This window comes from Platalea leucorodia (genome assembly GCF_965183815.1).
Source record: "Platalea leucorodia genome assembly, chromosome: 1".
In the NCBI taxonomy this organism is placed as follows: Eukaryota; Metazoa; Chordata; class Aves; order Pelecaniformes; family Threskiornithidae; genus Platalea; species Platalea leucorodia.
In genome coordinates this window covers 60,050,625-60,076,543 of record NC_138823.1, presented here as the reverse complement: position 1 = coordinate 60,076,543, position 25,919 = coordinate 60,050,625, and positions in this window count along the sequence as shown.

The following is a 25,919-nucleotide window of genomic DNA, read 5'->3' as shown; positions in this document are numbered from 1 at the left end:
TGCCTGCTAACAATATATATTAACCTTAGAAATGTATACATATTTATAGCAAATGAAGGGTAAATTTAATAATATTGAACTTTGGAGTATTTACCTCCCAAAAACTTGCTTCAAGCTAGACCTAAGTATATGCCAGCTGTGTTTCTCTCTTCCATACTCCAACACACATGCGTACATATCCTGTGCAAGCTCATGCAGAAGTTCTAGTTTTCTCTGTCAAGTGCAGTCTGAACAGTCAACTAACCGAAACCCTACGATGTCCACAGGTAAAGGGAAACACAGACATGATGTACCAACAGAAAATATTTAGGGAATATATTTGACCTCCTAGAAGATTGACATTGCTATTATGAACATACAAGTTATTTATCACCCATTTATTAAAGGGAGAGAATGAACAAAAAGGAAGGAAGGAAGGAAGGAAGGAAGGAAGGAAGGAAGGAAGGAAGGAAGGAAGGAAGGAAGGAAGGAAGGAAGGAAGGAAGGAAGGAAGGAAGGAAGGAAGGAAGGAAGGAAGGAAGGAAGGAAGGAAGGAAGGAAGGAAGGAAGGAAAAATGGACAAGAAGAGTTAGATTTCAATGGGAGAGAAGTAAAGTAATTAATCATGCCATGTCTGCAGTTCTGAGTAAAAAAGTATTTATAGAAGATGAAAATTACCTTTTTAGCTTAAAAAAAAATAAAAATAGAAAAAGCTTCTTGAAGTCCAAGATTAAATATAAACTACAAGTCACTTCATGAAATGAATTATTATTAATGGATCAAAGTGGCAGATTCCATGTTTATATTTATTGTATTTTATGTATGTAAATATATAGATACACATGCATAGTTGTATTCTCATTGTTTCAGTGTCTGTTTTCTAAAACTGTTATCTTCTTGATATATACACATAGCCACACAAAGAACATTTCAGGGGAGAGGGATAATTAGTGTTAGTCAGTCACTCCTTATGAGAATACAGACATGTAATTCCCTCTTTTTTCTGCTGGTCTAGTCAGAGATACAATACTGGTCTAGGTAGACCACTGGTTTGATTCACTAGGACATTTGCTATTATCTTATTATTTTTTTTTAACATTGTAACAGTTTAATTGCTCTTTTTTACTTTGTTTTGATTTTTATACCAAATAAAAAAGATTTAAAAAGCCTATACAGGTCCCAATTCATGAGTAATAAAATTTTATACACTTCCCCAGATTTTTTTTTAAAAAAAGAAACACTTTGCAGAAAAGACTGAAAGTATTCTCTAAGAATTTAGCAGAGCATTGAATTCCCTTCCTATCTGGTCAGAATGTGTCTTTTAAACATGCTGCATTGAGACTGAAAGTCTCAATGAAAAATGAAGACTCAATGAAAGAAAAGTACGTCTTTCAGAGTGAGACAATCAACAGTAAATCTCACTTTTCTAACAAACTGGTCAACATAAGTCTTGTATGTCTGTGTTGTCTCTTGTTTTCACCTTCTCTCTCATACCACACCACTGACATAAGTTTGAATGGAGCTGAAAGAATGATTGTTGATGGTGAGTATACTAGGCAGCATATGGATAGAGAAATGCAGTTTAATATTTTGTTGAACTGATGCAGAAGTAAGTGTTAGATAAATCAAAATGAAGAATTTACATTACGGTTCAAATGTTCCAAAAGAGAATATTTGATTTATATTCTTTTCTAGCTTCTCACTCTTTCCTGTCTCCCTCCCCAAGTTGCATTCAGACTTCTGTGTATATGCAGGTTACTTAGAAAACTTTCAGCTCAGAAAGCTAAGCAATATTGCCAAGGCCATCAGTTTTATGCAAAAAGGAAAATTTGCACCATGAAGAGATAAGGCAACAGAAGTGTTTTAAACAAACAAAAGGAGAGAAGATATCAAAATACAATCTTCTGACAAAATTTTGAAGGAATGAGGGAAAACACTTTAGAATAATTTGTTATATCTATCTCTGTTGTAGTTTAACCCCAGCTGGTAACTAAGCACCACACAACCACTTGCTCACTCCCCTCCCCAGTGGGATGGGTAAGATAATCAAAAGAGTAAACGTAAGAAAATTCATGAGTTGAGATAAAGGCAGTTTAATAGGTAAAGCAAAAGCCACGCATGCAAGCAAAGCAAAACAAGGAATTCATTCACTACTTCTCATTGGCAGGCAGATGTTCAGCCACCTCCAGGAAAGCAGGGCTCCATCACGTGTAATGGTTACTTGGAAAGACAAAATGCTATCACTCTGAACATTCCTCCCCTCCTTCTTCTTCCCTCAGCTTTATACCCTGAGCATGTTGTCACATAGGGTATGAAATATCCCTTTGGTCAGTTGCGGCCAGCTGTCCCAGCTGTGTCCCCTCCCTTCTTCTTGTGCACCCCCAGCCTACTCACTAGTGGGGCGGTGTGAGAAGCAGAAAAGGCCTTGACTTTGTGTAAGTACTGCTCAGCAGTAACAAAAACATCTCTGTATTGTCAACCCTGTTTCCAGCACAAATCCAAAACATAGCCCCATACTAGCTACTATGAAGAAAATTCACTCTATCCCAGCCAAAACAAGCACGATCTGCCTACCAAGAATGTAAAACTTTCTGAGAACAAAACTACTATTATGCTTCATTCTTATCAGCAGCATTATGGAAGTTAAATAGGTCTGAGGGGGAGGACGAAAGGGGCAGGAGAAAAGTGAAGGAATATTGTCCCTGCCTTGAAGAACATTTCTGCAAGGCTTTCTTCTTTCAAGTATCCCATTCTTTTTATACTAGAGGGATTACTGACATCTACCTACGAAAACAAATGTAACAAAGAGCAAATACTTTCAAAAGAGAACCTGATTTTTCCTTTAACTTATTTTTAGGGTGTACATGAAGGAAATTTCCTTCTATGGAATGGGATTGAGTTAGGTGACTTAGGGAGGAAGAAATCTGGGAAAACAGAGGGCTAAGAGGGACAAAAAAGACTGGTCACACACAAATGGTTGGTTGGTATTCTTGTCTGGCCATGCCATGCACACCTGATCAGCACAGTCTGTCCTGTCTTCTAATGATCGTCCATTTCTAATGACCTTTGCAGGTGAGGGGCTCTCTGTTAGATGTGCATGTGTGTATATGGGGAGTCTGAGCACCAGCAACTGGAATCAGATCACAGGTTACAGGGGACTGTGTATCTGTGGTGCAGCAGAGTGAGTGAGGGTCTGTGTGCCAGCAGCTGGGCTGGGACCGTGGGCTGCAGCGTGTCTGTGTGCCAGCAACCAGAGAGGCTGGACTGAGTGAAAATGAATGCCATCTACATGTGTGTGTATGTATATATTCTCACTACTGGACCTCCATCCTGTTCAGCCAAAGAACGGAGCAGGATGAGGCTATTGGTGCCGTGTGTGTTCATGCGAATGCTTTGTGTGTATGTGTTACCCATGTGGCTGGCTGTGTATATGCATGTGATGTATACATGTGCTCTGTGTGCATGTGCCTACTGGGAATATATTTTCAGCTTTGCTACTGGTTGGACCTGGGGCATGAAGCTGCAGTAGCCTCACCTCTCTCAGGCTGTCAGATCCAACATCAGATATTTTCCCTTAACAGTTACCATCAGCAAGAGTTGAGTAGCATCATATAAAATATGCCCTAAGTCTGAGTCTTAAGATGTTGACATGACTAAGCTTTGGATCCGTAGCCTTTTATGTTATCTTCAGATATTTCTCCTATTCATACAAATGAAGAAGAGAACCAACGACAAATCCTTGCAATTGCTGTGTGACTCCCTGTGCTCATGATATGGGACTATATGGGACTGAGAAGAAAACGCTATGCTATAAAGCAAAAGATTGAATGCATTACATTTGTTCTAGTTTGAATATAATAAAATTGAATATTAGTCCAAATTAGCTGTTAGTCAATTAAATTGTTTTAACTTCCCACTAAAAATTATTTTATGCTTCCACATTTATTATATGTATACTATAAAGGGGGAATATTAAATAATTATCTGATTTATACTTTCAAGGTTTGGCTGAGTTTGCATATCAGGATAATACTTAGACCGTCGTTAGATTTTATTTATCTACTGACTGCTTTAATCATTCATCACAAGACTATTTCAAGTATACAGGGCAAAAGTGATATGTTTAAACACCTGTAAAGTTACTCTCATCCAGAAACTGATGTATAAAAATATGTTTGCTTCAATTTGGGGACTTCTCTGTGTTCTTCAACTTGACACCGGCATTTAAGTTGTTAATTAGCCAATATAACAAAAAAGTAATTTAATTTTCAGTTTACACATAGATAATTGTGTTAAAGAAAAAAGAAAGAAAAAAATAAAACTCCCTGGAACCTAATAATGCATATTTAAATAGACCCCTATACCTACCCAGGCCCACTGAGGTAAATAAGGCTTCAATTGTTGCACGCCAGATTCACAAGCAAAATGAAATTATTTCATTTGGTAAATAAATCCAGTTGTTGAGTTCTAACAGAGCAGGACGGAGTTGACACTTAGTAATTTTGAGAAGAATTTTGTCTCTAAAACTTGTTTATAAACTCATACAAAATGATCTCAATCATCATCTGCTTTTACAAAGTTCTTCCTATTGACCCTTGTGCTCCTCTGCCACTGTCCCTTTTCCAGTCACCCTTCTCCCTGATGTTACCCTTCCACATCAGAACACACACACACATGAACCTGCCTGATGGTTGGAGCTGAAACAATCTCACCGTACAAACACTTCTGTCAACTTGATTGGACTTTCTTCATGTGAAAAGAAATTAATTTTCCTTTGATGTTTGAGTTTCCATAGGAAGCAAAAAAGGGATTCTTTCTTTTTTCAGTTATGACACACCTTGTGATTTCCCTACGACTTAATTTGTCTTCAAGCGAAAGTAAAAACATGTCCTGTTAGAATGATCTGTTTTTGACTCCGGACCAGTTGCTTCCCAGACAATTTGTGATGAACAACCTCTCTGCCATCATTACAAACATCCTTCTTTCCTCCAACATCCCTCCTATGAACCTGTCTTTTCAATAATTCCTGCCCTGTGATCTGTCCCTCTAAGTAAATATAATAATTTTTTTTCCTTGTTCTGATATTTCTAATTCCTGGGGAAATATTCTGATGTGATGTGTACAGTATCTCTTGTGTAGGACATGTAACATTCTGAGCTTGAATCATAAAAGTTGGCTGAAAGACATTTTTAATCAAGCATATCTTGTTGAGTTTAATGTAGTAGTAACTGGGTAAAACATTATGGGCCTAAATTCTATAGGATGTTATACTGAGTAATCTACTGTTCCATTTTGGCCTGTTAACTTCCAATTTGTGTAAAGCTAGCTATAAAAAATGGTTTATTATTAAAAAGTACAAGAAGAAAAGAGTATTGGAGGCAATCTGTTTAAAATTGTTGTATTTCTTTTAGTAAGAAAATATTTTAAAGAAATAAAACCAGTCTTCATAACTGATTTTCATAAGTCCTGGCAACGTTAACTGAAAAATATAAAGAAACTTGATATAATTTTATATGGCATTTATTTCTTTTGTTTGGGAAAAGACAGACTGTGTTATAATAACCTAGAAAACTTAGTTCTCATTTTTTAACTCATTCTCTTTGTTCCCTTTAAAAAATAGGTTGTGTTTCACAGTGTAATGAATGATTTTATCTGATCAGGACTCTGTCTTCCCTGGTAACATAAGATGAGTTTAGACTATTGAAGAGAAACAAGCCTTTCAAATTCCTAGTAGCAACCTTTCGCCTTTGCTCCTTGCTCTCATGAAAGAGTGGCGAGTAGAAGCTGAATAATGCTTTTCCGTGCCAAATGACCCCAACTACAGATCTCGTTTTAGAGTCCCCAGGAGTTACTCAGAAGGCAGACTCCTTGACACCAAGGAAAAAAAAGAACTTGTATTTTGAGCATCACAAGAGCCCTATTGTTGCTGATTGCTAGAAAGGGAGAGAGAGAGCGGAAGGAGGGAGGGAAGAAAAAGAAACAAAAAAACCAAACAAAAAATCCCCCAAAAAAAACTTCAGAGGCTTTTAAGGAGCTTTGGGCTTTGAAAAATGAATAAAACATTGCATTTGAAATCCCTTTGTGCATTACAACAAAGAGATAAAAGTTTATCATAAAATAAAGGTATAGCAACTTCAGCAAATATATCCATGGAATTGGAACTTACAGAGTGTTGTAAATAAAAAAAAAAATTAAAAACTGTTAAAATGAAGTTTGCCATCTGTGTTTGAAGGTTATTAGAATGTTCTTTGTTGAAAGATGAGCTTTTTCAATTAATGACTATGTAGATTTAGATCAGTAATTCCTTTAGTAATTATACTCTCTGTAAAGAAGGAATTATATGCCTTGTAAGCATGTTCCATTCTATCAAAGTAGATTTGTGCAAAAACTGAATTAAAAAGATAGTTTATCAGTAGTGGTTCACATAATAGATATGTCAGTCATTGTATCCTGGGAGTCACAAGCAAAATGCAGGCTTGATTTTTACTTAATAATTAGATGAATTCCCTACTTTAAACATATATTTTTATCTGTGAGGTTGTGAATCTTTTTTATTTATTGGGTTGAGGAAGAATAGAATGAATGGAAGTATGGATCAGCGGTGATTATGGCTTATTGCTGAATTGGCCATCATTTCTATTATGCTTCATGTTTTTACTGAAACACTTCAGGCTTTCAGTGTCTTCCCATCATCAGCTCCCTTGCCCATTTAGTACTTGAATCTGAAAGAGTGTTTTGGAGCAGAATCAGCTGGATATTATAATCTAATTTTTTTGTTTGTCTTTTTCTGAGTGAAAGAACATGTTCCAAACAAACGTTTTTAGAGAAAATGAAGGAACTCGTGTATATTCATCTTACAGAGGCTGGCATCTGCTTCACTCACATGACTTTAATGGGGTTCAAATGAAACACCAGACCATTAATTCAGCAGAGAAATCAATTAGTCTAAAATATTTACAAAAGAAGATAACAGGGGCTACTAAATGCAATTTAGTTGTACCTCATCTTTTGGGACATTTCTTAGCCTATTCCACAAGATGGATTAATGTGAAAGCTTATTATAAATCTGTTCCCACTGACTTCAGCCATCATTAGTGGTGTCAGAAAATAAGAAAATACGAAGTATTTTCAGAAATAGATAAATACAAAGGGTGTACAGCCCAACTGGAAATTAAACTGCATTTGTTACCAAAATAATAGAAATAAGTTATCTTCAGCTTTAATATTAGCTTTTATTTCTCTATCACCATAATATTTGCTTCCTTTCCTCTTATTATCTTTTTTTTAATCTAGTAAATTTGGCACTAGTTAACTAGAATCAATGTTGGGTTTTTTCCCCATTGTTTTAGTACATCTGCATGATCTTGAGAGTGGGATACTGAGGTGTCAGCAGAGAGTCCTGCTTCTCTCTGGCCTGTTGTAAGGCTCCAGTTACTTTGCTTCTGGCTGTATTTCTGTTTCCTCTCACACTTTTTTTCCCTGCATGATTAGAGGGAACCTAAAAGTCCAAAATTCTGTATCATTATGTGATTATCTGTCGTATAAAAGGAAAACAAGATCTTTAAGGTGAATACCATAGTCAATCAAACATGCAACACCACAATGGATCCCAGTTCTTCCCCAGGGACACTGTGTACTGTGGTCATTTAATTTACATAATATCAACATCAGTCCTTTCTGCTACTTTCCTATGGAGTAATATCTGTTATGGTCTTCTGTTTTCCATTATTTTAATCTCTTTTTCATTATTATTTACTTAATGTTAACATTTTTCCCCAGCAATAGCATTTCCTCTTTAATATGCAGTTTGCATGTGGCCACATAAGAAATGGAAGTATCATTAGTTAACTGCTGTATTGAATATAAAAATGGAAAAAAAAATCAAAAAAAAAGTCTAGTATCTTCACTTTAGAATATCTCATGGCTCTCATATTAGTGGACTCACTGTTAGATGTCTATGAAAACAGGATCTTTTTAAGGGTATTACTACAAAAAGGGAGAAAGTGGTTTTGAAAGTCTTTTTTCCAGACCTTTTTGTGTGCTTTTAATTTTTATATGAGTTTGCTGGGGGTGGGGTGCTATATTCAATACATTTTGAAAAAAACTAACATTTGGCTGCTATTTCCTAACTAATTCCTAAATCGTAGATTTAAAATGTTGTTAGTCGCACAATAAAGGGACACAATTGCCACGAATATGCAGAAAGAGTCTCACTGAGTTTGCTTTCCAATACTAATATGTAACTGTCACTTGGATACGAAAGTAGGTCTAGAAGCAAGTAATGTTATGGTGATATTCTGCAAAGGATTGGCAGGCTGGAGAGTCTTTTGACAATTAATATTTGTCTCAGCCTCACAGTCTTGTATTCTGAACCTTTTGACTCTCAACAAAACTCTTGAACATCAGCACTATTTCAAGCTTTTTTATTGTATTTTTTAATGGTCAACCATTTTAATATATTCTATAGGTTAACTGTCTCAAAAATTAAATATTCTCCTATTCTCCACCTTTTTTGGTTTTCTTGCTTATTTTAGACATGTCCTTTTTTTCCTGGTGAAAACTGAAAAGTAATGAGGAAAAGCTAAGTTATGGAATAACAGCTGCTGTATTGTTATGAATAATCTATACTGGCTAAGCCTATATTTACTAGTTAATGAAATTTTACATTTTTGTTTTGCATATTTTTAGATTTCTACATGAGCTCCTAGCTAATATTGAATATTTTTTCTTTCATAACATCCTGAAAAAAAAAAATTAAAAAATGTTTCATGCACTCTCTGTTGACCTGAATTTCCATGTTAAAGGATAGACATTGTTATGGGTTTACACAACCCTCATGTAAAAAAATGAATTTTTAGAATTTTTTTCTGTCACAGTGTTGACGTGACCCATCAGAAATACACTGTGATACCCTCTCAGGTCCATGGAATATCCAAAATGGCACTTGTCCAGGCTAAACTCTTTGTGTGTGTGGTGGGGGAGGTGGTGAACAGAAAAAGAGAACCTAATACATGTTCAAGTTTTGCCATGATTTGAAGTCCAGACAAAGCCCAGGAATCACTGTCTAATCAGGAATGGGGAAGCATTACTGGTTATGAATAAAGAAAAGCTAGGAGGGCTTCCAGAGCTGGTTAATGGAAGAGCTTAATTACGGTAAGAAACAAAGGAAAACAAAAAAAAGGTCAGCCTCCTCCCTAAAAAAAGTTAGTTTTCAGACCCTTCTGTTCTTTTAAGTATAAAACTATTTTATTTTGGCTGACCACAAATATGTTTGTAGGGTAGGAAGGCCCTACAGAGGGACCTGGACAGGCTGGACCGATGGGCTGAGGCCAACTGGATGAGGTTCAACAAGGCTAAGTGCCCGGTCCTGCACTTGGGTCACAACAACCCCATGCAACGCTACAGGCTGGGGGAGGAGTGACTGGAGAGCCGCCTGAACATGAGCCAGCAGTGTGCCCAGGTGGCCAAGAGGGCCAATGGCATCCCGGCCTGTATCAGGAATAGTGTAGCCAGCAGGACCAGGGAGGTGATAGTGCCCCTGTACTTGGCACTGGTGAGGCCGCACCTCAAGTACTCTGTTCAGTTTTGGGCCCCTCACTACAAGAAGGACGTCAAGGTGCTGGAGCGTGTCCAAAGAAGGGCAATGAAGTTGGTGAAGGGTCTAGAGCATAAGTCTTATGAGGAACAGCTGAGGGAACTGGGGTGGTTTAATCTGGAGAAGAGGAGGCTGAGGGGAGACCTTATTGCTCTCTACAACCACCTGAAAGGAGGTTGCAGTGAGGTGGGGGTTGGTCTCTTCTCCCTAGTAACGAGTGATAGAACGAGAGGAAATGGCCTCAATCTGCACCAGGGGAGGTTTAGGTTAGATATTAGGAAAAACTTCTTCACTGGAAGGATGGTCAAGCATTGGAACAGGCTGCCCAGGGAAGTGGTTGAGTCTCCATCCCTGGAGGTATGTAAAGAATGGATAGATACGGTGCTCGAGGACATGGTATAGATGGACTTGGCAGTGATAGGTTGACGGTTAGACTCGATGATCTCAAGGGTCTTTTCCAACCTTGACGATTCTATGATTCTATGTTCTATATCTAAGAAAAGAAAAATTGTGGTAATACCCAAGGGCCTTCTCCTTATGTTCTTACACATCATACATAAAGACAAGCTCAATACAAAGAGAACAGGTATGGAAGAAATTAATTCTTTTAACGCTGTATCTGTGTCAGTAAACACTGCTTATCACATGACAGCAGTCACAAGCCCTAATGTGAGTTCTGAAAAGAGTGGAGAAGAAAGGTGATTTTGTTTGTTTGTTTGTTTGTTTGTTTTAAATAGACATAACTTCTACTAAGGCATACTGGCATTTTAAGAAAAAAAAAACTGACTTTTCAGTTCATTTCTCATATCTGTTTAAAAAAATAAAAAAAATCAGATTTTGTTTTCAAGAAGTTCTGCCAATGTCTTTCCTCTTCCATGAAAAGGTTTCAGTTATAACTGCAAGGTACTTACATATTTCTAACTGCTACATTTTGACATGTGCTATAGGGAACTGAAGATAGTCTCTTCTCAGACTACCAAGAAAAGCAGATTCCACAAGAGATAGCTAGAATTGCACAAGAAAATAAGTGTGTATATCAGTTTAAGGTCCTTTAGGCACAGTCCAGCACTTTTCAATCTCACACTTCATCTTTGCTTTCACAATACCTATCCTAGGAATGAGATTAAACACACAGATAATGCAAACTAGATGACGCGTATATATTTAACGTGTTTGTCTATCTCTTTTCCCTTAACTACATTATGGTTATGGATGCATAAATAAAAATAGGTATAGAAAATACAGAAATACCAATCACTAAAAATAGGAATAGAATCTCTTGAAACAGAAGCAATACAGTATTCCAGGTAATACAAAAGCATTAAGGTACACCTTTCTCTGTGTGCATTCAAATGTCAAAATACTTTTCGAATTTTGTTTTATAATCCAATAATAAGGGATCACTTGAGTAGAGTGGTACCAGGATTTAACTGATAACAATGTCAACAATATGACTTGTCTTTGTAGTTGCATTGATTTATATTTTATTAGAATCTTTCTGTTTGAGTTGGATTCAGTTCCTTAACGGATAATGAGTCTGATGAAGGGACAAACAATTTTTCATCAGTTATCATCAAATCATAGAATCGTTAAGGTTGGAAAGGACCTCTGAGATTGTCGAGTCCAACCTGTTAATCTAACTGCCTGGTCCAGCTCTAACCATGTCCTCAAGCACCACATCCACATGTTTTTTGGATACTTCCAGGGACTGTGATTGTACCACTTCCCTGGGAAGTCTGTTCCAATGCCTAACCACTCTCTCCATGAAGAAATTTTTCCTACTATCCAATCTAAATCTTCCCTGGCACAACTTGAGGCCGTTTCCTCTTGTCCTATCGCTTGTTACTAGGGAGAAGAGACCAACACCCACCTTGCTACAACCTCTTTTCAGGTAGTTGTAGAGAGCAATAAGGTCTCCCCTCAGCCTCCTCTTCTCCAAATTAAACAACCCCAGCTCCCTCGGCAGCTCCTCATAAGACTTGTTCTCTAGACCCTTCACCAGCTTCGTTGCCCTGCTTTGGACACACTCCAGCACCTGAATGTCCTTCTTGTAGTGAGGGGCTCAAAACTGAACACAGTACTCGAGGTGCGGCCTCACCAATGCCGAGTACAGGGGCACTATCACCTCCCTGGTCCTGCTGGCTACACTATTCCTGATACAAGCCGGGGTGCCATTGGCCCTCTTGGCCACCTGGGCACACTGCTGGCTCGTGTTCAGGCAGCTGTCAACTAACACCCCCAGGCCCTTTTCCACAAGGCAGCTCTCCAGCTGCTCCTCCCCAAGCCTGTAGCGTTGCATGGGGTTGTTCTGACCCAATTGCAGGACCCAGCACTGAGCCTTGTTGAATCTCATACGGTTGGCCCTGGCCCAACAATGCAGCCTGTCCAGATCCCTCTGTAGGACCTTCCTACCCTCCAGCAGATCAACACTTCCACCCAACTTGGTGTCATCTGCAAACTAACTGAGGGTGCACTCAATCCCCTCATCTAGATCATCAATGAAGATATTGAACAGGACTGGCCCCAACACTGAGCCCTGGGGAACACCACTCGTGACCGGCCGCCAACTGGATTTGACTCCATTCACCACCACTGTCTGGGCTCGGCCGTCCAGCCAGTTTTTTACCCAGTACAGAGTGCCCTTATCCAAGCCATGAGCAGCCAGCTTCTCCAGGAGAGTGCTGTGGGAGACAGTGTCAAAGGCCTTACTAAAGTCCAAGTAGACAACATCCACAGCCTTTCCCTCATCCACTGAGCGGGTCACCTTGTCATAGAAGGAGATCAGGTTGGTCAAGCAGGATCTTCCCTTCATGAACCCATGCTGGCTGAGCCTGATCTCCTGGTTGTCCCACATGTGCTGCGTAATGGCACTCAGCATGATCTGTTCCATGACCTTTCCCGGCACCGAGGTCAGGCTGACAGGCCTGTAGTTCCCCAGATCCTCCTTCCGACCCTTCTTGTAGAGGGGCATCACATTAGCTAACTTCCAGTCATCTGGGACCTCCCCGGTTGACCGGGACTGCTGATAAATGATGGAGAGTGGCTTGGTGAGCTCCTCTGCCAGCTCCCTCAGTATTCTCAGGTGGATCTCATCTGGCCCCGTAAACTTGTGGGCACACAGGTGGAGGAGCTATCCTTTCTTCTCAGAGTTTTCTAATCAGCATTAGATGACTGATCTTAAGTCCTTCAGTAGTGGCCTTGTTTTTATCTAATGTTTGTCTGACAAAAATAATTTTGGTTTGGCTGGCAATATCTGCTTAAAGCATATGATGAATTAATTTACTAAGGGCTTCCTGATCAGCAGTAAAATAATTTCCTAATTTTAAGCTGAGAACATATGCAATAGTTGCCTGACTCTTTTCTTTTTCATCAGGGCAATAAATTCTTTTTTCATGAGCTCTAGGGAACAAATTTAGCAATTTTATGAGAAAATTAGAGAATAAGAGAAATATCTTTAAAAACTGAAAAGGACAAAGGAGTGGCAAGGTTTCTCATGAAAAGGACAAAGTAGTAGCAAGGTTTCTCCTCCCTTCCATGGCAGTGAATACTCATTCTCTATTCTGAGTCTGTACAAAGCCAGTCAAGAATTATTAATTTCATGAACAAGAATTGCACATTCAGTGTAAACTGCTGCCATGAGATTTGAATTTCTTTTAAATTTTTCCAGTGTTTTATTTTTTTTATCCATGTGGTCCATCATATTGAACTACAGCAGTGAACAATCAGGGATAAGACCTTCACTTTTATATTGTGCACTTGTAAACTTAAGAATGAGTAGAAGTCTTATTTGTACATGAATCTACTGCTACCTGTTATGAAATTAAGATTTCTCTATGGATTATTTTAAAAATAAGCAAAGTGAATATTTCAAATCAAATGAAACTCAGTGTAACTGAGTTTTTCAGTGTGAATACCTTTGGCCCTAATCCTGCAATAAAATAAGAAGAGATGAACAAATTATTTTATCCTATATGAGTCTCTACAGCATCACAATAAAATTTGGTAAAATATCACATTTTGCCAGGTACCAAAAAAATCCCAGCTTGCAAAGGATTTGACTTCCCTTTCGGTCAGTGTGAATGAAATCTGACTTTTCCGGTATCCATGGAGCTACAGTGTCATAAGAGTAGTGCAAAGGAGATCAAACTTGAGCTGTGACAATGTACATCTCAGCATTTTTGCCTTCATACTCTCAGATTTATTTATAACTGTTTATATTAAGAATAATAATGACCTCTAGGTCAGCCATTTCCTGGCAGCTAATTACTGAGTGCATGAAGGGCCTAAGGCAAAGCCTGTGGGCCCCAGCTCCTCCAGCCGGTGACTGCCTGCCTGTTAGGAACCACTTTCTTTATCTGGTATCACTCCTTAATTTAAGTTCTTTGTAAACTTCAAAGAGCTAAATTATTTTGGTTTGGGTTTTCTTCAAGTACTAATTCCAACAATAAAACATTAATCTGCATGTGTTCTCTCCAATTAATGTTTAAAGTGTCCTTGAAATACACAAAGAAAAATTCAAAGTCTGATACATTTTGTTTTCTCTTCTCTTGTCCACAGATTTATGTCCACTGCCACACCAGAAGAGAGGCAACAATTGTTTTTAGAGAATGGTGCTTTCAATTTACATACTTCTCCTTAGAAACCTCACTGTTTCACCCCTGGAACAGATTAATCCTGGATCCCTTGATTAACAATATGTATAAGGGGAAGTACAATAAACTTAATGGGGGCACCTGTTATGTCGCAATACAGGGGTTTCTTTTGTTCACTAATTCAAGATTAGCTTATGCCACAAAATTTTGTTTGTATATTCATCCTTAGAAATTAACATTAAAAAATAATTGGGATTAGTCGTGCTTGGGAAAAGTTCTGTATGGTTTAATATCATTGCTCAGCGTTTTAGAATCTGAGCATGAGACGTCAAAATCAGTAGCAACAGTCAAGTTCCAAGCATCCTTAGCTCTGTGGTACAAGAACCATTTCTGAGTTCATAACTGTTTAGGATAGGAAACTTATAGAAAGGGGTTTAAACAGATCCTGAAAGTCCATTTTGTATTATTCTTAGAAGGGAAAGGATTTTTATGTAAGGTAGGAAGATCTAGCAGTGTTTCCCAAGAGCATCCAAATTCTTGATTTACGGCATCTCAGCTTGAAGTTTGTCTAATAACATGTAATTCTTGAAAAAAAGTTCTCTGACGTCAAGTTTAACTAACTCAAAGTGCAATATTTTATTTAGGTGACTGTAATTCTGTCATTTCCTAATTTTATATGCTGAAATTTGTAATCATATTTGTTGGTTTTAGCTTCTTATTTTAATATAACCTTCTGTTTGTAATTTCCTAGATGACTGAGCAAAGTTTGGTCAAAACTCCTTGGAAGTGCAGTCTACTCTAAAAGAAACACTGAGTTCTCTCTCAGTGGAACAAATATTAACCATAATGTCCTGTCCATTGTGGAGGCCACTTTTCGATGGAAGAGAAGGTGTCATTGTTGACAGTGAATTCCATAGAAAGCAATTTATGAGATTTATGGATCCTGTTTTTGGTAATCCCTTGTGCTTCTGCCTGCCTCTTGGTATTAACCTTACCTTCTTTCTGCCCTGGCATCTCCTGTTCTTCACACCTTTTATTTTTATTCATTCTCCCATGAATTTTCTGGTTTGTATTCCCACACAACACAGATTGTTTTCATTTTTCAAATCATGTTCTTATCCAGAGAACTCTGAAATTTCCAGCCTTCAACATAACTTCTCTGTATTCCAACAAAACTCAGGGTTTTCTCCTCATTTTTGTAGTGAAGGAACAAGGGCACTGAAAGGATGAGATTGTTTCAGTATGCACTAGAAGTCCAAACAGCCCTCACATTCTTAGTAGCCTTACATATTTGTGTGGATTTAGATTTACAGAAGTTAGTAAAACATCTGCATTTAGTCAGAACTTCACAGAAATGATAAAATGCATATTTTCTACCTTGGAGAAGACTGTATCCCTCACACCAATTCTGCGTTCCAACTCTTGGCATATAGGGCTTCTTAAACAAACAATTAAAGGTAATTTTTCATGTGAACAAATTTGTGCTTTCTTCCTTCATCGTATTTTACTGAGCTTTTGCAGAAAGACTAATCCCAGAGCAAAATGCTTAAAAGCAACTGAAAATATATAATAGGAATTCTTGTTTTATGATGTTGTATTCAAACAAGTATACACATTAGTACTAAAAAGGTCAGCGTTGGAGATAACAAAGCTTTTTGTTATGATCTGGCATAGTTCTTTTCATGTACTTACAATGCCTTCATGTATAAATGCACAAAGCCTGGAAGATGAAATGAACTAAGGAACTTTTTCATGAACAAGTTTCTTTCCTGACATTTGTGACAGGCTGTAAGCGGGTGACAAACCAGATCTGTAATAGTCTTACGATTTCTGTAATCAGCACAAGGAACAGACTCTTACATATTCGGTGACCGATATCCCCCCTGTCTGGTTTTACTGAATCTCTTCTAGTCAGCTGTTACCTTCTAAAGAATTATAAACCTGCATTTGTTTCTGAGGATGTGTGTTTGTAAGCTATGAAAAATCTGCTCTTACTGCCAATGTCCTCAGAAATTGATTTACTTCAAATCTTCCCCAACAGCTTTAGTTGAGTTATATTTATTTTTCTAATAAATAACAAAGAGAATAGTTTTGTTAACCCCAAACAATGTTTATTTAATACTGTGTCTGTACAGTGGATTGCATCTTGCTGAAAAGCTGGATAAATTTGTCCCTGCTGAGCTCCATGCTGCGATGGTTAAATTGCCACAAGCACCTGCTCAAGCTATTTTAAAACAAACTCAGGCACCTTGATTCTATGCTGAACCCTGGAGTGCAGACATATGCTGAAATGTTTAGGCATGAGTAATATGGAGTCGTCCAAGCACTTTAAAACTCAGAAAATATCACCTCTTAGTTTCTCAACCAATATTAATTATACACCTGGTATTGTCAAATACATCTTGGGCACTTATAGGCATGATTTCTTTAAGTTAAATGTGCTAAGGAAAGCAGAACAAGACAGATTTAGAAGCTACACTCTCAGCAGTCAATGAAGATGAAAAGACAGTGTCCTTGATGCATAATTAGAATTTTCATCAGCCCCTATAGGACTAATTTAAGATTACTTTGTAGTTCCAAAACAATTCAGTGTTGGATCTGGTCCTAAAGTCTTGACAAACTATTCAAACGATCTTTTAGACTTTGTGTGTGTCCAGATAATCTTAAAATAATAGTAATTATTCATAAAACATATGTTTAAAATTTGTTCTTGTAGATTGTTTCCAAGATCCTCATACATCCTGCGAAACATTTAGGTAGGAGAGGAAGAGCTTAAATATACTTAAAATGAAATTATAAAACCAGCCTGTTTCAAAATTAGAAGTACATAGCTACATTTTGCCTTCATAAATAGTTTATCTGGGAGAGGACATATGGAGCAAAATGTTATGTAAAAGTATTTGGTGTCCTTTGACAAAACATCCCATAATCAAGTAATGTTTATGTTGATCTGGTGCAAGTTATATCATTATCTACCGTCAACACAGTGGAGACATTTGCAAACCAACAGCAAAAATTGTAGCTCATTTGTATAACACAGGGAAAGCATATTGGTTTGCTATACATGTGTAATCTGCGCATAGAAGAATATACCCAGGAAAAACAATTTCTTATAGTATGAATTTTTAAATTATGTTTTTGTCTCACTATTTGGCAGTAGCGCTTGGAACAATGGACAGCACTATAAAACTTCTTTAGTTTTTTGGATTTGAAATTATCCTCATCTCTTCAAGACTTCTTTTTGCATTACAGTACACAACAGGATACTCGATTTCCTCTTAAAAAGAATCAAGGGCACTTGACTGTGGGCGATTGAGTTATTTATTTTCCTGGATAATTTTAAACTCCTTAAGAATTTATCCAAATATTAGGGTACCATTTATTATAAATTCATTATTGCATTTATGTAAGAATTACTCCTTCATTAGAAGAGTGTTTATTTGTTTGATTGTTGTTACACACTCTCTATTACTCTATTAGAGTTAAATGTTGGGATAGAACTGGGGTTGCTCTGTAATAGTTGACAAATATTTGATATTAACATGGTTACTGGGATCTTTAAGTCACAATTTTAGTGGCCTAACTCAACACTGCTGAAGGCAAGAAAGCAGAGAAAGCAAGCTGTGATTCAGTCTAGCAAACACTTGGGATGTTGTTATAAGCCATGACACTGACTCTCTTTTTCACATGAACCTACCAATTAGTTTCCAGCAGACAGCCTGGCTACAAAACTGTAAAATAAAGGAGGAAAGATTGAATAAAGAAACATGTTCCAATGTAGTGAGGTCAGACAGATATTAGAAAACTGGGTGTGAGTCAAAGACCCTAGAGAGAAGAAATAACTGAGAGCGTGACGCCAAGGGACACTGAGCTGCTGCATCAGTGAGCTGATGCCGAAAAGGCCACTCCACCTCTCCTGCTCCTGCTCCCAGCTTCTCAGCACCAATTGCTTCCCTTGTCCCAGCGTTGATGCTCATCTGTCTCCACAGTATACTCATTCAGAGAACTAAACTAGCAGAAAACAGATCTCTGCTTTGTTCTCAGCTGAACTGGCTCAGATGAGACTCCAGTGAGTGCCTGAGCTTGTAAGTGAGTTAGCAGCAGATGGTAAGGGAGGGAGACTGCTGCTTTCAACCACAGTCACCTGTGACCGTTAGAGACTTTACTGAAAAAAACACACTTTTGCATGTACTAGACATTTGCAAAAAAGTTAAAAATTATGTTTCCAACACTAACTTCTGCTAAAATCACAGAAGTAAGAATGCCGTCTTCAGTACTGTCAGAGACTCCTGATGACAAGAGCTGTGACTACTCACCTATCCGGGTCAGATGAATCAAGGCTGATACAGACTACGGTATCTCATAGAATCATTGAATCATTGAGGTTGGAAAAAACCCTTAACATGACTGAGTACAACCGTTAACCTAGCACTGCCAAGTCCACCACTAAACCATGTCCTCAAGCACCACGTGTACCCATCTTTTAAATACCTCCAGGAATGGAGACTCAACCACTTCCCTGGGTAGCCTGTTCCAATGCCTGACTACCCTTTCAGTGAAGAAGTTTTTCCTAATATCCAACCTAAACTTCCCCTGATGCAGCTTGGGGCCATTTCCTCTCATCCTATCACTTGTTACTAGGGAGAAGAGACTGACCCCCACCTCGCTACAACCTCCTTTCAGGTAGCTGTAGAGAGCAATAAGGTCTCCCCTCAGCCTCCCCTTCTCCAGGCTAAACAACCGCAGCTCCCTCAGCCGCTCCTCATAAGACGTGCTCTAGACCCTTCACCAACTTCATTGCCCTTCTTTGGACATGCTCTAGTACCTCGATTTCCTTCTTGTAATGAGGGGCCCAAAACTGAACACAGTACTTGAGGTGCGGCCTCACCAGTGCCGAGTACAGGGGCACTATCACCTCCCTAGATATGGTGGATGTCATTCCAAAACATATATAAAACTGAGATATATTAATTTGCTTTTGGAACAGAGAAGGAAAAAACAAATGTTTCTGGGAAAGTCTGTGCCTGATGGAAGCTGAGGAGCCAAGAAAACAACATTGAGGTGATATCTGAATTGGCTGGTGTGTGGCAAAACCCCTTCCTGGTTCCTAACCCGGCAACAAGACCCATGTTCAGAGTGTCACAAAGTGTAGCTGGCCTGTAACTCAGTCCTGCATAGGAGACAGGACTCAGAAGCTAATGCCTGCCAAGGCTCTGTACATGTATGGAGTCAACATATGACCACAGTGCACCATTGAACTCTCATTCACTAAAGCAGGTCTACTAAAAAAGTTATGATTCATTGTCCAGGAAAGAGTACATCAGGACTAGAGTCCGGGACAAAAGTAAGACAAAACCAAGTTAGCCGGCAGTGTTGGCTGCCAGATGACACCAAGCCAGCCTGGAGCGTTGATCTGCTGGAGGGTAGAAAGGCTCTACAGAGGGATCTGGACAGGCTGGATCGATGGGCTGAGGCCAACTGGATGAGGTTCAACAAGGCTAAGTGCCAGGTCCTGCACTTGGGTCACAACAACCTCATGCAACGCTACAGGCTTGGGGAGGAGTGTCTGGAGACCTGCCTGGCAGAAAAGGACCTAGGGGTGTTGGTCGACAGCTGGCTGAACATGAGCCAGCAGTATGCTCAGGTGGCCAAGAGGGCCAATGGCATCCTGGCCTGTATCAGGAATAGTGTGGCCAGCAGGACCAGGGAGGTGATAGTGCCCCTGTACTCGGCACTGGTGAGGCCGCATCTCGAGTACTGTGTTCAGTTTTGGGCCCCTCCCTACAAGAAAGACATTGAGGTGCTGGAGCGTGTTCAAAGAAGAACAACAAAGCTGGTGCAGGGTCTAGAGCACAAGTCTTATGAGGAGTGGCTGAGGGAACTGGGTTTGTTTAGTCTGGAGAAGAGGAGGCTGAGGGGAGACCTTATTGCTCTCTACAACTACCTGAAAGGAGGTTGTAGCAAGGTGGGCGTTGGTCTCTTCTCCCAGGTAGCAAGCAATAGGACGAAAGGAAATGGCCTCAAGTTGCACCAGGGGAGGTTTAGATTGGATATTAGGAAAAATTTCTTCACTGAAAGGGTAGTCAGGCATTGGAACAGGCTGCCCAGTGAAGTGGTTGAGTCCCCATCCCTGGAAGTATTTAAAAGACATGTAGATGTGGTGCTTAGGAACATGGTTTAGTAGTGGACCTGGCAGTGCTAGGTTAACAGTTGAACTTGATCTTAGAGGTCTTTTCCAACCTAAACAATTCTATGAAACACAAGTCCAAGAAAGACATTTCTGTTAGACACAGAATTAGTGACTACCAAGGAACATCTCTCAGGCCACCCCAGGGCCTTTGGGCACAGACATCTCAGTTTATCACTGAGATTCAAGTAGTATATGAAAAAGGGCCGGAGGCAGAACGTTAAGCTAAGTCTGAACTCACAGTCAGAAAACGGTGCACACAGATACTTACACTGTGACAATCAATGCAAGTAAAAAACCCACCCTCCATAGAGATGCACTGGGGTACATTGCTGTCCCAAAGTTTGAAGGCAACAGCAGCGTGCACAGTGTAAACAAAGACAGTGATAACAGAACTCCCCACAGAGATGAATTTCCCCCCTTTTGGGAGAATTGGCTGAGAGCTGCAACAAAAGAGGAAGAGAATGTCAAGATGAAAACAAACTGGGCGTTGTTTAGTTTAAACTGGATGCTGTCCTGCAGTCAGTGCCAGAAACATTGTTAGTATTTCTAGAATAAAAGCTATTAATAGAGAAAGTAAATAGATAATTGCAGAGAATGTAGTGTTGTATGTTCTCTTGTACTGAAGGTAACTGAACGTACATGTGAGTAAATAATCAAATGGAAAAGAATATATAATCATTCTAGAGAAATAGCCTATTTTTTATAAAAGCTCATAATGTCTTCAAGATTATGCCCCCTGTAGAGAGTGAAAGGATAAAAATAACTGAAGTAGATTTGGAAAAAAAAATCTTTCAGGTAGAGTAGAGATGGGGGCTAATTTTCCAACCTTTCTCTGATTTCTGAAAGAACAGATTTCTTGAGTGGCAAACTGCTAGGAAAAGATCACACTGAATACAGCTGCCAGAGCAGCTGTCTGAGGGCACAATTATTCAAATATATCTGCTATGTTTAGAACACAACAAATTTGAGTAATGGGAGAAATTCTTTTAAAAAGCGCTAGTCCTAAGATACTATGACAGCAAATATATATGTAGTTGACCTATTAAGAGAAGAATTAATGAAACCTAATTCCTTATGGGCTTTTGTGTCATTTACAGATTTTTCATTGACAATAAGAGATTTTATTTAATATCTTTGTTGGAAAATTCATGATGTATTTCACATATAGGGATTCACTGACATATTATAGGGGATAAACAAACCAGTTTTTCCCTCATTGGATTGCAATAGCAGAACCTGTGTCACCTTACAGCTTGTCTGTTTTCATGAAGTACAATATTTGTGAAACCTCTACTCCTTTCTTGTGCTTCATTGAAAACATTTTTGGTGGCAAAAGATAAACATGCAGCATGGGAACAGCTTCATATCCTCAAGAAAGCAGGCTAAAAACAATGTTCTTCAAAGATGCTTTTCAGGGCACTAACAAGAGCTGCCTCAAAACAATGCAAGGTCAGAGAATATTCTTTCTGAACTTAAAAAAAAACTAACATAAATACAGGAATATTGAAACATCGAACACAGAGGCATTTGTCTAATTTAAGAGTGATATACATTGGCCCATATTTTTATTGATGGCCACACATTTGTCCCAAACTCATTATTGCCATTGCCAAAAATGTATCTGTATTCTTTCCACTTGTGAACTTGCACTTTTTTATACCCATGTTTCATCTGACATCTGAATACCTAGGACAGTCTTTGTGGAAGCAGACATAGTTGGTAATGTAGTGAAGACCAGCAAAATGTAGAGCTAAACACCGTACATTCCAATAGAGTTTAATAATTCTACATGATCTCAGATGAAACATGAAAACTCACACAATAATGCTTCTCCATGAAGAGCAGAGATGATGGGCAGGGTAGAGAATATAAGCCACATAATGGGGACAGTTTTAGTTCTATCCAGTAAATCCAAGCCTGGCAATGATTACTAAAGTTATGATCCAAGATAAGACCCCAAGGAAAGTGATTAAAGCTGTTAGCACAGTGTAGCCAGTGCAGAAATTGTTACCAATTCAGAATGGAGATTTTGCCGCCGAAGGGATTTTCTTTTCAAGAACCAGATTAGTTATCCCAAATACGTTAGAAAAAGAATTTTAAAGAGATTACATGAAGGCCACTAGAAACCTCAAAATCAAAATAAAAAATGAGTTCTCCTTCACACTAATCTCAAATGAACAGTGACACTGAGGAACCTATAAAACCTTTCTTCAAGCAAGACACATCAAGACAAAGAACCCTATGTTAACACCAGAGGAAAGCTGTTTCTGTGAAGTAAATTAAACATGGCGTTGTTTTGGTTTTTTTTTTATGAGGTATATACAGTCTGTTCTATACTATTTTTCTCGTTCTTGAAATGGCTTCCCTAGATGATATTAAAATTTAAAATGTGATTGCACTTTTGGAATCTGGTGTGGGGTTTTGGTTTGGGTTTGTTTTTTTTTTTTTTTTTTTGTGTGTGTGTTGTCTTTTTTTTTTTTAACTAGTAGATTTCATACCACAGTCAATTCCTTGAAGGCACAAGATGAGGAACATCATTAAGTCTGATGGGTCTTTTACTCAAAAGGTTAATAAATGTGAATCCCAGAACTTAGTAAATCCAGACAAATGACTCTACTTTAATATTATACAATCATATTAGTTGGGCTTAATCTTGGTTGGAAGGGACCTCAGGAGGTCCCTAGCTCAAAGCAGGGTCAGCTATGAAGTTAGACCAGATTGCTCTTGCCTTGGCAAGGATAGTATTCACATCTCAAAGAAGATCTGGAAATCCAGGTAACTGCTGGAGAGATTGATCTAACATATCTAGTCAGTATCATGATTGGTTGACTCTTTATATCATCTGGCAAAAGAGAACATTGAAAACTACAGTTTTAAGTAGCTTACAGCATATGAGCAAAGTCTCACACTACCTAACTAAAAGGCTGAATGAAACGTTGATTTTTCTTTTTTCAGTGACTGTTAAAAACTATGAGTATGAGACTTAGAAACTGCAGTCTTTAAAAGACAGTAGTTCTACCCAGGAGCTGTGATTGTTATGAGAAGGCATACTTTGCATTGATAAAAACTAGTACATTTGGTTTATGTAAAAAAATAAATCTATAGCAGCTCTTAATAATAAAACTGAATAATGCTATGTGTTTACAAAAGACCCTAGGACATTAAACCAGAAAAAAATACAATTATTATTATTATTTTCCCTGGACATTTGCATCAATTTCATGTCCTCATAGTGCAATGATTTGGGAACCAGTGCTAATAAGTTAGTATAGAATAATTAAGGAAGAAATGGTGTCTAACAGATAATATTGCAGTACCCTTTGCTTATAATAACACTTCAGTGCTGAGGTCAGTAAGCACTAAGAGTGGATTTGTAGAAGGATAGCAATGGGAAAATTTTATATTGCACTCCCTGAATTAAGAAAAATAAATTGGTCAGGCCTATATCACAGAAAGTAACAACCTGCCAAGTTTCCCAGTTTAGTGCTAAATGAGTTAACTTGTCATCTGATTAACACTGCTAAGGTATTCATGTGGATAACCTGTTTACAGCGTCTAACTTAACATCTCTTCATGATACTACACGGTGTCACATTGGCTTGCTAGCTCACTCAGAGCTAACTCCTTCATGTGTGCATAACATTCTTCGCAGTGTTTGAATCTAATCTCAATAAACCTGACAGAAAAGTGACAAGTGGAGGAGAAAAAATTGTCCTTCTGGAGCATTATAATACTAACATGGAAGGCAATGAAAGCTTTTTATCAGGTGTTTATTTTCAAGATGCTTAAAGCAATGTTCTTATCTTGTTATCAGTATCCAAATATGTGGGCTTCAGAGCCATACATGACCATTCTGAATCATCATAACCTATCTGTATGTCCTTATATGACTTTCGACATTATGGCAGAAAAATGCCTCCAGAACATTTAGTTAGTTAATTAGTTAATTAGTTAGTTAGTCAGTTATTTTCTTTAAAAAATATGTAGTTGAATGGCTAAGTTATGGTCATCATACTTACATGGACAAAGATCAAATAGTCATCTACCTATCTGAAGATGATTTGCCTTTGTGAAAAGACTTAATTTTAATAAATAAATGTTCAGTTTGCCTGAAGTATTGGAAGTTTTGCTGACCTTCAACGTTGTTTCCAGTCCCACAGGAATCCAACATCTCTGGTTGGCACAGTGTAGCACAATTTTCAATTAATTTGCTTTCTTGGATTAATCTGGTTTTATTTCTTTTAGCAAAAACATAAAACTTCTAGCCATATACATTAATTCAGATTTCTTTACATTTTTCATCAGCTGAGGGCACTAATCCTAGTGTTTTACACAAATTGCAACTCAGTTGCATGATGTCTACTTGAATTCCAGCAGTTTTAATTGAATATGTTGTAAAACTGGAACACAGGGGAGAGGAGGGGGAGGTCTGCAACCTGTCGAACTTTTCTACTACAGCGATGCCACAAATGTTTAAAGAGCAATGAGAGAGATATTAACTTCAATGGTAAATGGGGGATTGAGAAAATTTCTGTACATCCTTTGTGTATATCACTTGCTGTTGTAAGGTGTGTTTCATTCAAGTTGAAAAACACTTTGAGATCTTCAGATAAAAGGTGCTACAAAATGAAAAGTGATGGTGTTATTAGTTTATGTATTCCAAGTCCCTCTAGGACAGCTGCAAAATCCACAGCCTGGAGTTTGCACTAGAATCTCTGATCGTAGATAAATTCTCTATCTTTGAATTAGTGGATTAAAGAAACAAAAGAGAAACAAAGCCTTTTCTGTGCATTGAGTCTTGTTTACTCCCACATGCATTATGTATTATATAGCATGTATATGTGCTTGACATTCTGAGTTATTCCTAATTAATGAATAATATAATAAAACCCATCACATCTTTAGTCTTACGATAGTAAAGAGGTTTATGTATTTGCATAAGTTAAGACACCATGTTATGTTCTCATTTTAGGTGCTTGGAAACTGAGAGAAGCATAAACAAAAAAGTTTACATTGTTTGAAGAAGAGTACAGACTGGAATTACATACATGAATTAGACTTTATACAATACTTGCTCTTACTGAAGCATTAAGACTTACCGTATCTGCTCAGACGATGTCCCAGGTGTTTAATCTCTACTGCAGAAATACACTAGGACTGCTATTTCCATTATTTCATTGTTATAGTGCCCCTTAGACCCATACTTTAGTTTCTTTCTCTATAACATAAATGGGAGAAGTTAAGCATTTTAATACTCTAGTTGCTCTCTATAGTATCCTCTGCGGAGTACATTTATATTTGCTGTCTTGTAAATATTACATATAACAGAAACTTGTATATCACAGAACACGGACAAGACCCCAAGTATGAAAAATGGCTTTCAAATAACCTTTATGTAAAGGACTGTTTTACCATTCCTGTTTTTCTTCAGGCAGGTTTTTTTTTTGGTTTTTGTTCGTCTTTTTTTTTTTTTTTTCTTCTTTTTTTTTTTTTTTTTTTTTTTTTAGACTATTCCCTAAATTGGAGCATTAGCTGTTCTTACAATCTTAAATTGTGCTTGCCA